The sequence below is a fragment of the Syzygium oleosum genome, unplaced genomic scaffold (assembly GCF_021117445.2).
Source record: "Syzygium oleosum isolate NSW1041296 unplaced genomic scaffold, Sole_v2.1 Sole_v2.55, whole genome shotgun sequence".
Lineage (NCBI taxonomy): Eukaryota > Viridiplantae > Streptophyta > Magnoliopsida > Myrtales > Myrtaceae > Syzygium > Syzygium oleosum.
The window spans coordinates 771,562-784,121 of record NW_026607539.1 but is presented as its reverse complement, the minus strand read 5'-3'; the positions used below and the strand labels follow the sequence as shown (position 1 = coordinate 784,121).

Here is a 12,560-nt window from a genome sequence, read left to right as displayed (position 1 = left end):
TGTACCCGCCCGGTTTGCTATTTTTGTAGAGAATTTTGTGGGCCGAATTTGAGAAAGTTTTCTTCATGAAAGTTGTTCCCAACATCTTGAGGTATAAAATAATTTAATTTGGGAATTTTTGGAAATCATTTGAGGCCATTCGGAAGTCCATCTTTGGACCGAAATGGGTCTGCCCGATTTACTGTTCACCCGACCTTCGGGTCTGTTCGAATTTTTTATAAATTTTTCCAGGCCTATTTTCAAAATACTTCCTTCACAAAAATTGTTGGAGAAATTTGTGGCTATAACGTATAAAAATTTCAAAGCTTTTCAAGGTGATTTGGATGTTGAAAGAAATGTATTTTGAGGACAAAACAGTCTGTTAGAGCGAACAGATTTTGGTCTGGCTTCGAGGGACAAAAAGGCATGGTTTTAGATTGAACCGGATTTCGTGTTCTTCATAAGAATGTTGATCAAGATGTTTTTTATGACATATCCAAAATTTAGAATTTTTGGAGTTGGTTTACTATTTATTTCAAATGGATTTCTGTCACTGCGCAACTGCCCAGTTTGGACCCAATTTTACATATTCTCGATTTTTCTCTCTCTCGAGAATTATTTGGTGTTATCGTGCCATTTTGACCGGTAGTTTGATGCTTGAATGAGCTTGTATGTGTGATTGTGTGGCTATGAGGTGTGGTGGCATGATTGCGCATTGAGTTCGTGTGCCAAGCTTGGGTGTTTGTGTGGCGTTCTTGTGATGAGGGTGGGTAATTGTGAAAAGTATGTGCGAGATGTGAATTTGTTTGTGACTGTGTGTATGTGTGGCCGTGTGATACGTGTGGAGAGTGTGGAACGAAGGTATGGAAATGTAGGATTGATGGGAAAAGTAATACCCTGAGGCGTGTTCGTTTACGCGGGGTAAGGTCCGTCCTGAGGCGTGTTCGTTTACGCGGGACGATGCCGTCCCTGACGAGGTGACGATGCCCGGCCCGACGGGGTGACGATGCCCTGACGTGGTCAGAAAAACCGTTGGCCTGATGCGTTTTACGCGGGCGCAGTAGAAGGAAAGTGTGTGTAGGATTCCGTCCTGAGGTGTGTTCGTTTACGCGGGACGATGCCGTCCCTGACAAGATGACGATGCCCGGCCCGACGGGGTGTCGATGCCTGACGAGGTCAGAAGACCGTTGGCCTGATGCGTTTTACGCGGGCGCGGTAGTGGTGGAAAGGTTGAGAACGAGCGGAATTTGGCTTGACATGTGAGGATTGTGAAAGTGATGCATGGTGTGAGTTAGTGTGCGAGTGTGTTTGTATCGTGTGATGCAGTGCGCGATTATGGGGTAAAATCTGCTAGGCATGGTATGGAACGTGCCCAAGTAGGTTTTGCCTTATAATCGAGGCACGCGCGCGCGCTGTGATGTATTGCTGTGGTATGATTGGCGTGTGTATCGATATGTGGAAAGTGTGTGATGGCATGTGTGCAAGAATTGTATGTTGGGATTGTGGGCTAACATGCATGGTGCGTATGCAGAGAGTCCAGGTATGTGTGAATGTTTGATTGTTGGTTGTGTGGTTGTTTGGTTGCGCGTTTGGATGTGTCTAGAATTACGTGATAGCCTAGGTGGGGCTTAGGTTGTGACTTATTGAGATGTGATCTCATGGTTGTTTCAACCAAACCATTTCAGAGCCCCCGCCTGAATGTCGAGATTGAGGTCGACTCGGAGTCGTCGGGTGAGCAGACAGCTGCGGAGGATTCAGGTGGTGATGCCGAGGACATTGAGCTAGAGTGGACACCTTCGAGAGGGCGTAGGGGATAGTTCTGGGAGGAGGATGTGCCCCATTTTTGGATAGTGCTGACCTAGAGAGCTGATCTTGATATTTTGGTGGTTTGGAGTTTATAGTTCGGTGTGCTTATAAATTATTTTGTGGTTTGTATTGGCAGATGATGTAAATATTTGGAAGTGTAATATATGCTTGGTGGTTTGACGATTTGTTCCTTCCTGGTGTTCTCCAATTTTAATGTTCAGGATTTTTGATTACTTCCGCTGCGATTTAACTCTGATGGATCGTTGGGTCGGTGACGTTATTCCTGGGACGTCGCACTCTTCCGACCGAGGAGAGGGATGTCGCGGGCTCGACGGGGGTTCGGGGCGTGACAAGAATGCTGTCATCTTGACAGCCCAAACTTGATAATTTTCCCCAGTAAAGACTGGAGCAGCCATTGCAGAGAATCCACTTGATCCTGCCTCCATCAGCTTTGACTTTGCAGGCTCGCTTACCCTTACTTCATAGTCCCTTAAGATCCCACAGAAGCTCTGATACCAATTGTTAATGAAGATGAAAACAAACTAGCCTTCACAATTTTCTGCTTTTGCAGAGAGAGAGAGATGGAATAGAAGACTGGAAAATATTAACTTTAAAACAAAAAATGTCTAGAACAAGCTTAATAGGAACCTGTTTTTTTTAACTGCACACAAACGTGCAAAAACTGACTTAAAAAACTGACTTGTTCCACTTCCTAGAAAATAGCTAACAAAGTAACTGTCTAACAAATCAAGATGACAGCAAAACAGAAAAGACTAAAAACGACAAGAAAAAACAACAGCAGCACTGGGACACAGCAGATATGAGAAGGCCATAAACATACGGATCACCTTAAGACAAGGTCCATTGCATGGTTTCATATATGTAACAATAACCTATTTTCTTTGCAAATGTGAAATATTCTAGTATAGATGCAGTTCACATAAGGATTTCGAACGTAATGGCCTCTCTCTCTCTCTCTCTCTCTCACTCACTCACTCTCTCTCTCTCAGACCATGTAAGACAATTTGTCATGCCAGCACAGCATTGATGACAAATTTTGATGGAACAGATTGAGTGACTTGATTGCACAAGAAAGATGAAGAAAAGACAGTGTTGAAGGAACAGTACAAGGTAGAGGCCATAGTTAGGTTTAACCATTTAAAACAGGTTAATTTACTCCAACACCACTCTAGTTTTGACCAAATTACTTTGACACTCGCTGCATTTTCACAAACTACTTTTCGGGGAGTTAGAAAGTATTTAACTTGGGGGGACTTCATTATGTAAAGTTCCTTGAGATGATTCACGGGAAGTAGAATGGTGTTTTCAGGGTGGTCTAGTTCTGTTTGTATGAGCTTTAAAGAGAAGTACTTACTGTGTTATTGCCTTCCCTCCAAATTGGAGTGGTGTTAAGAGCTGGGTTTTGGGGATACAGGGGTGTTAGAATGATTAGGCCAAAAGTCTAAACCGGTACATCTGTAACAATTTTACTCCAAACTAATTTTTTGACCATAAAAAACTCAAAACTGGTACACCCGTGACAAATTTATACTCCGTTAATTTCCGAAATTTTACTGTCAAATTTCTGAGTTTGATGACAGGTGGTAGTTGACGGGTGTAGCAGTTTTGGGTTTTAGCCCTCTGTTTGCCATAGATTTACCAATTTGTGATTTTTTATGGTATTAATCTAATTTAACGGAAGGTAAATTTGTTACAAGTATACCGGTTTGGGATTTTTTGTGGTCGAAAAATTAGTTTGGGTAAATTTATTACAAGTATATCAGTTTGAGATTTTTTATGGTAAAAAAATTAGTCTTTGATAAATTTATCATAGGTATACCAGTTTGGAGTTTTTTGTGGTATTAACCTAAAAAATAAGAAGTAAGGTAACCACCAGAAAAAAATGTAGAAAGGTCTAATGAAGTAAGCCATCAACTTCCCCAGCAAGTTGTCAGACTTGAGAAACAAAACCAGCGAATAGACAACTTCCCAAGTAAGGTAAAGAACAGTGCGTCAGACGAAGCAGGCAGGACTCCACAACTCAAAACAAGCGCAGTATAAATTCATCTCCTCACACGGGTTGAACATCAAACTGATCCCCAACCAAGTCCAAGACATTCATGTCTTTGTGCTGCAGAGAACGTGAGATAGAAGACTTTGCAGTCGAAGCCCGTCACCTGAGGAATCGTGAGCCATTCGTTGAAACTGAAAGGGTGAGCTACGTGGCAGTACCCCGATCATTCCTGGTTCTTGACTGGAACACACGGGCATGAGTGATGCACGAACATCACCTAAATGCCGATCTGCTTTAGTACACCTCAAGAGGCCAGGTACAAATACTTATCTCATTCGCTTGATATGTGCTCTGCTTGGCTTTGCAGACTCAAGCATGACTATCGAATTCGTTCACCGAATTATTTACTTTTGCAGAGCATATGTGATTATGTTTTATGCGCACCAGTCGGCATCTATTGATTGAGATACTGTCATGTGCATCTCTGTTCTATGAAGATATGCTGCCGCTTTGAACTACTTTTATCATATTATCCAACTCATGTCCCCGTCTTTTTTCTAGTAGGATCCTGCTGCCTCGTCCGATCCGACCGATCCAAGCGACCGAAGACAATTGTGAAGCTGTATTCAAGTTAGGTTTCTGCATGCTAAATGTGGATTCACGATAAGCTGTGTATTAGGAATAAAATCTTCCTTCTTACTGAGAAGTCTTCTCATTTTAATTTGCTGCATTGATCATTTTGGAGCTTGCGATCAATCTGAATTCCATGTATGATGGCCTGATTTATGACTTCTATTGGAAGGATGGCTCGTCCAAAACATAAATAACAAGCTAAAAGTGTAAGCGGACTCTACTTCATGAAAGTGGTTGCTGAAAAAGAGTACACGAACTCCACCCTCCATCGGAAAAAAAAGCAGATAATCGCCATAATCAGTGAGTATATAGACTTAAGGAAGCGGCAATAACACCGTCTTTTAACCCCATGCCGCTGGTTTAACGGTTAAGGAACATACTTAATTGGGGAATAGTTCACATGACACGGGTTTGATTCTCTACAACCATCAATTGCGTGTAATCTCATATTTGTCTCACCAACGAGAGCTTATGCTCACATCTCACTTGGTCTATGAGGTCAGTGGGATGTTTTCGGAGTTCCACGGGTTATGCATCTAAGGCGGAATTGCAAGTCATCTTCGAAACCTCCTGCAGTTTAGCGCTTTTCTGCAATCTGACATTTCAGCATATTTCAACAGTGAAATTGTAATGACATGCACAATAAAGAAGAAAACATTCAATTTTCCCTTGCTGTCTTAGGAAAATGAGTTCTGGGAGTGACGGCTAATCTGGCCTCGCAGCACAAGGATTAGGCGCAAATATGCCACTTAGCAATCTCCTTTGATCCGTCGCATGAAATTACCATTCATAGTTTAGTCTTACCTAAACTGAAAGGAGGTGAAGCTAATTACATGCAGCTCAGTTAGTAACCAGGGAAGTTCTTTTTTAAAACTAAACAAAGCCTAACGAAAATCCCAATTGTACATAATTTATTGGTGCATTGTCACATAAAGAGACCGTGTAGGGTGAAACTTTGTTATATAATGAAAATGCATACATGAATGGACAGCCCTCATGTTAACTGACTATTAGCAGGTTGATTTTAACTCAAATTCACACTATGTCATTAACATAATGAACAGAAAAGTCTCCTATTGCAATTAGAGGAAACAACTAGGACACACATCACAGGAGCAAATCCCAGAAATTTCCTGGATATTGTCATTATAATATGAGAAAGCAAAGCAAATTTTTATAGTGAACAACCGTACTTTACAGAATGAGCAGAATCTGAGATTAGTCTGATTGATGCGATATAATCCACCAGGACAAGGAAAAGCAGACGAAAAACCATCCCTATCAGCTATCAAGAAATCATTGAGATTGACAGGCGAATCAATCATTCGCCTGGATGACAAATTTCAAGAGTGGTGGTTCTTCTCTCCGCAAACGCCCCAACAGGTTAAACGATCGACTCCCTCCGGCTATTGGAAGAAGACTGGTAAAGATCGGAATGTCAAGGCCAGAGACACCAACAGAGTAATCGGCACTAAGAAAACATTAGTCTTCCACATAGGTTGGGGCTCTGAGGGCGTCAGGATCAACTGAGTTGTAACAGCCCGAATTTCGACGTAATTCCGGGATCAATAAAATTGACAATATTTCGCATTTCATTTTAGTAAGTCTCCGCCTGCAGGCGATCACTCTCGGGATACTAACCAATGGGGTATGGCTAACTAGGAAACGGTATGTGGATCAGGGACTCGACAGTGAACGGGACACCGATCTCGAGATACGATGAGTGAATATTTTGGGCCAACGTGGGCTGATCTTAGGAAAGGTGATGGATTTGATTTGGCCAAGGCCAACGATGTACAATCGGATCGCAGATGATTCTGCAAGACCGAAAGTGCACGTGGCCAACCAGTCCTGAACCTGAACCGAACGATCGTGATCTTTGGAACTAATGATAATTTCTCATTCTCTCAATGATCGAGACCGTCGTAATTCGAATAACCCTAGGTCGATACGCGTATGTCCTAAACAGCCGCCCGTTAGTGAGAGACCCTGAAATTGGAAATTGAGCGAGTTTTGATCACGAAATTGGGCCCGGATTTCGATGTTGATTTTCGAAGGCTTAAGAGACTATTTTTGGGAATCTGATGTCATATTACGCTGGCCACACACGTTTGGAGTTAGTATGAGTAAAAAGTGGAATTTCGGTCCGGGGGTGAAAAATTACGGTTTTGCCCCTGTGGGCACCGAGGCTGGATTCGGAGGCCGTTTGAGGTTATTTTTCGCGTCCAAGATCATTTTGGGGTGGCCACGCACATTTAGAGTGGTTTTGGCCAAAAATTGGAATTTCGACAAAAATTGGAAAAATAATATTATTTTATTCCCGAAACTTCGCAATCGATTTTCAAGGGCTTAGAAAGTGAATTTCGCGAATCCGACGCCATATTCTGTTGGCCACGCACATATGGAACACGTATGTGCGAAAATTGGAATTTCGCCTCGGGACCGGAAAAATGACGGTTTTGCCCCTGGGCCGGTTTCGGGTCCGAATTTTTGGGAAATTTTTGGGATAAGTAACTGTGGTTATCAGCTGCATTATTGGCACCAAAGACCCAATTGCCCCTCAATTACTTAAGCCTATCTATTTAGAACCGTTAGATTAGGGGCGTTTTGGTTATTTTTCACGGATCGGCGACACGTGGCACTTTGGGCTGCTTTATTTGACCAAGTTGGACTGTTTTCTCTCTCCTCAGCCCTCCCTCACGGCAGAACCAGCCCCCACCAGCAGCTTCTCTTCCATTTTCCTCTCTTTTCTCAATTTTCTCTCTTGGTTTTGGCTTCGCTGGAGTTTGCCGCACCACGGAGCCGCCGCCGACCCGCCGTACCCCGCCGTCGACCACATAGTCCCCCAGCTTCAGCCTCGCCCTGTCCAGCCTTTTCTCTCTCCCTTTCTCCCTCTTTTTCTCTTTCCCGTCCGGCAAAAAGGGTCGCCGGAGCTTCGCCGGAGCTCGGATTGCTGTTCCGTCACCACCCAGCCGTCCAGCCTCGTTGTGCGTCACCATCCAGCCCTACCCATATGGGTCCGTACGGTACTATTCATCGCGTCCGTACGGATCACTGTTCATCTCGACCGTGCAGCCGTCGCGGCCGTCATCGGCACTTCGCCGGCCACCGTTTTCCGCGCCGTCCCGTACAAGTCCGTACCGCCGTGAACAGTACGATGTGAACAGTACTCCGTGAACAGTGCGCGTGAACAGTCGCGCCCCCCCGGGAATTCCGCCGCCGGTTTCACTGTTCATCAGTGATCGGCCGTCGTTCCTCGTCGTCGTGATCTTGGATTAAGTGAGTAAAATTCCTAAACCCGGATTAGGACTGTTAGTGCGTTTTTCTGGACTGGTTTAGGTATTATCGGTACAATTTAGACTGGCTTAGATGGTATCAGTGTGTATTTCAGACTGGGTTGAGGACGGATTGGTAGAAATTATCATTTGGAAATTTAGTGGATTAATGAGAATTATTTGGGGAGATTAATTGGATTAAATGACCAATTTAGGAGCCCGTTGGAAAATTATCGGGTATGTCTGGGTTGACTGATTGTACGTCAATTGTGCTTAATTGTGGTTGATTTCGTACTGCTATGTCGTATGTGGTGTGGCTGATTTTATGGAGTGCGATTGGCCATTGTTTGGTTTACAATGATTTACTGATTTGTGAATCGCACGTTAGGCCACGCGGTATTAATTGGGCCAATTAAGCACGTGTTGTGACATTGGGTGTCTGAATTATATTGGTGCTCGTGGTGCATTGCATTGCATAACATGGACACGCATTGCATATGCCAAGAGTGAGGCATGTGATGAACTTGCGCGAGAATGCGTGTCTGCCATGAGCATGTGATCACCTAAAATACCCCGAAGCGTTATACGCCGGTTCGAGATAATAATGAGTTGTGTGATCACCTAAGGACCTTTGGGTCATGACCTTCGGGCCGATACCGTCCTCATGCACTTTGAAGCGGGACGATGCCCGGTACGTCCGGAAGGCGACCATCCTCATGCACTTTGAAGCGAGGCTCTGTTCGCAAGGAGAACAGTGTTGCGCCTCATGCACTTTGAAGCAGGCTAGAGACACTGGGCCAGATCGGTTGCTGCGCCTCATGCACTTTGAAGCAGGCTAGACGCACCGGGCCGTGAAAAGTTGATGACTCGAGTCGTAATAAATAATAAATTAGGCGATTGCCAGTGTGCCAGTGTGGGCCAGTGGGCCGGGAAATACACGTGACATGTCGACGACATTTGCATGCATGAACATGCATGGACTGGCATGCGAGTGTGTGAGCCTCGGTGCATGAGCATGTGATTGGCGTACGTGTGATGATATGTGCCACGTACGTGCCGTGATTATTATATATTGAACTGCCTAACCTGCAGGGTCGGAGGATTAATTGATTATTGTTGCACTATGGTTTCACTTATTTATTTTCCGGTCAGGAGATTGCATGCTAGCCTAGCCTAGGTTTAGGGGTTGAACTCACTGAGATTCGTCTCACGGTTGTGTAAACCGAAACTTTTCAGACCCCCAGCCGTAGGATGCTGAGGAGAGCGCCTCTTTTGGTATACCGCAGTTCATCCAGCGGTCATCTAGTGTGCACCCTTGTGGGGACGGACCTGCAGCCATGGTCGAGGAAGCCGAGGAGCCGAAGTGTTTTTCATTGACCCCTTGAGTGGTGGTGCTGTGTGTTTCCTCTGCTGTTGTCTAAATGAATTGTGTAAAAAGTTTTCTTTGGTACTACTAGTATATATACTTTCAGAGGTGTTGTTTGCTGGTTGTGCTACCTTGGCCTCATGTATTTTATTGTCAGGGTATATATATATATATTCATATACGTACTTCCGCTTGTGCTTGATCTCTGTTTGGGTTTGGGTCGGCGACGCTTCCTGGGAGCGTTGCACCTTAATCGACCGTGACGGGATGTTGCGCTTCGTGGGGTACGGGGCGTGACATGGGTCATCCACGAATATCATCTACTCACCAAAGATGTACTCAATCTATCCCTCGTTTATTTGTTGCAATAGATTAGATTCACTAGATGCATGAACTTGATAACATATCGTATGAGAAGTATAGCTACAATAATCTGAAACACTCGATTATAAGTTTCCACGAGTCCTAAGGAAGCACAGAAGCATTTTTTTTCCTCGGTTTCTACTACAGAAGATGAAATCTTTTGCATATGTAGAGAATGATATTGTTTTTGCCAAATTTGTAAGCAGAATTTTACTGTTGATGATCCAATAGTATGAACTGGAATAACATGGTCTCGTGACAGTTGAATAGGAATTATGTTCTGTGTCGCTTAAAGTACAAACGAGACGAGAAGGCTGACGATTTGACCATAGAATTAGAGCTTGGAGCCGTTCTGGCGGATTTGGTTTCGGTTCTTCATCAACATGATCATGAGAACTCATTTCCTGAGGTGCGAAGGAAAACATGTTCTGTTTGTTCACTTAATATCTGTCTTAACGAGCGTGCAAAATGCGTTAATGACCAATCTTTTACTTGTAAATACAGTCTTTGATCCAAGCAATGATGAAGTCACTGATGGAGCCCTCATTTCAGCCCGAGAACCAACTTCAAGCTTTTTCACGTGAGTTCCTGCAGCTGCTTCAGCCTGCTTCAGTGAGCGGAGTGAGGTTCCAGGTCAAAATTCTTCCCTTGAAATTTCATTTGGTTGCTGCGATTACTTCTCGAGGAAATTTAGGCTTATAATGGTTTGAAATGCATCGGAAGGGCACTTCCCTTTTCCAGGTTATCTGAAATATAAGAATAATTTTCCTTCAATCATCTTTGTGTAGAATAGAAAGTTCATTATAGAATCTTTCTGCAGAAAACAAAAGTGGACTTCCGTGCTAAGTTACTCGTGCTTAATTACTTTCAATCATATAAGAACGTGGACAATTTAAAACCTAATCTTGAAGGCTTGTTATGAAATTAAATTTATGCCTCAGTTATTTCCTCTGATTCATATTATCTCATGTAATCTGTCGCTGCAGGGTGGCCCTCCAGTTCCAATGGAGTTTTGGCCAACAACAGAACTCCAGATGTCCATTGCTGCTGAGGAAAAGAAAGGTGTGGGAGAGAATAAGACCAACGGCTCACTTGTTGCCCCTGAGAAACCTATGCTGCCTCCCAGTGTCAAATGTTATGGCAAAGATGAAGAGCCGAGGTTTGAAAAGGTTAAGCAGGAAACTCCAGCCAAAAGTATCAAACCAGAATGCATATCTTTGGATGAAACAGCCACCGGAGCAAAGGTGAAAGCAGCTCCTGAACTAACCCATTGTGTCTTATTACTGTTCTTAAATGTTGACGTGCATTGCTTGGGTAGTTAATTAGATGGTGGGGATTCTGTTTTTGACTGCAGCGAATTATATATTGGATATGTGGTTCATAGGCACTTATGAAAACGATTAATTTTGTTAAAATCCGCTTCGAGAAAAACATAGAGACGATTCTAGCATTCTTCTACCAAAAGGAAGTGAAATTTCACTCTAAATTGCTCGTGCTTTGTTAACTTTAATTAAAATAGTAAGAAGAATGGTGAAGAACTACGAACCAGAAAACATATAATAAGGAAATTGCCACTGAGACATCGATCAAGGTAGAAGATGACTAAAAGGCTGAGTGTGATTAGAGCTTCCAGACAATTTGATAGTTAAAAGTCATGAATGTTTCTCATGAGATCAAAATAATGCCTTGGTTAGTTCCGTTGATCCATTTGATCTTATGCAATGATTTGTTGCAGCATGGCCAAATATATACTTTTTAGAATCACCAAACACCAACAATTGAATCAGTCCCTTGTGGTTTTCATTTTGAGGAAACGGAAGGCGTCATACAGAGTGAATTCAACAGCTCACATGTTTCCTCCGCCAAACCTATGGAGCTTCTGAAAGAGCCCGAGACTCCAAAAAGGGCAGAGTCTCCAAGAATTCATAGTGATGAAAAACAGACATTCGAAAAGTTTAAGAAGCAGGAATTTGCATTGAGAAATGTTAAACCAGAATGTGTATCTTGGGATGCATCTGCAGCCACAGCAAAGGTGAAAGAAGCTCCCAGTTTAACCGATTTGTCTTGCTATTATCTTCCAGTCTTGATGTGCCTTGTTGGACTATTTAGTTTGATTGGCGCGGTTCCATGCATTAGAAAAAACTATGAAAGTTCTTCATTAGAACATGTTGTCTTTTTCCCTATCAGCTCACTATTTGAAACATTTTATGTTGGCAGGTTCTAGAATACAAAGAGCACGTTTCAGCCGGTAGTTCACCATAAAGGACAAACAGCGAGGAGATTGAACATGCCCGAGAGAAATCAAATTTAGCGACTGCATTGGCCAGACCAACCACCAAGAACACAAAAAGTTCCACAAATCCTCCACTTCTTAATCTTGTGAACGTGCTCGTCGGGATTTTCCTGTTGATCGCCATCACTGCTATTTTCACTACTATTTTGCCCCAAGTGTGATACAGCATCATTGACAAGTACAAGAGTAAAAAATAATTCTGTATGTTGTGTAATAATTCATGATGTATAGAGCTAGTCTTCCTTTTGATGCCAATGCTTTGTAGTTTGTACTTAATTTTGCTTTAACAGAATTGGAAGATCTAATTAGATGTGCGACTGCTGTGAAACTTACTTTTTTCGTTCCCTGCTGTATATAATGGAAGAATCAACGAGCTGCCGCAGTGATGTTTCCTTTAAAAGTTAACTTGCAATCCATCTTTCCATGTCTTTCTTTAGTTTATCAAGCTCATTTAAGGATCGATTGCATGAGTTTGGTTGTTTTTGGAGGCACAGTCCATGGACGCAACATGCGAACTAATCAGTCTACATAGGACAAAGCCTACTTTATAAGAAGTTAAGATCTTTATATGTATGCTCAGGACAAGTAGAAGCGTTTGTCTTTTGCAAGATGAAATAATAGCAGCCAGTAGTAGCTCTGAGTCTTCCTAGAGTCACATACATGTATTCAGAACTCAAAACGCAAGAAACAACAAATGAGGACCGAGAACACATTTGACCCAACACTGATTGTTAATGGGTGAGGAATAGGAGAGAGCATATATTTAGAGGCATCAGTACATCGGTGACCTATATCAAGCCGCCCAACAAAATCCAAAACATAATTCGTGAT

The 12,560-nt window shown here is 42.9% G+C and overlaps 1 long non-coding RNA gene across 1 annotated transcript; it reads left to right on the top strand.

Moving 5' to 3' along the window:
* Window positions 1-10,431: 10,431 nt before the first annotated feature.
* LOC115687724 (uncharacterized) lies at window positions 10,432-12,047 on the top strand. The gene is made up of 3 exons (XR_008815618.1): window positions 10,432-10,680; window positions 11,172-11,468; window positions 11,654-12,047. It is a non-coding gene; the product is annotated as an uncharacterized LOC115687724 (long non-coding RNA).
* Window positions 12,048-12,560: the final 513 nt, after the last annotated feature.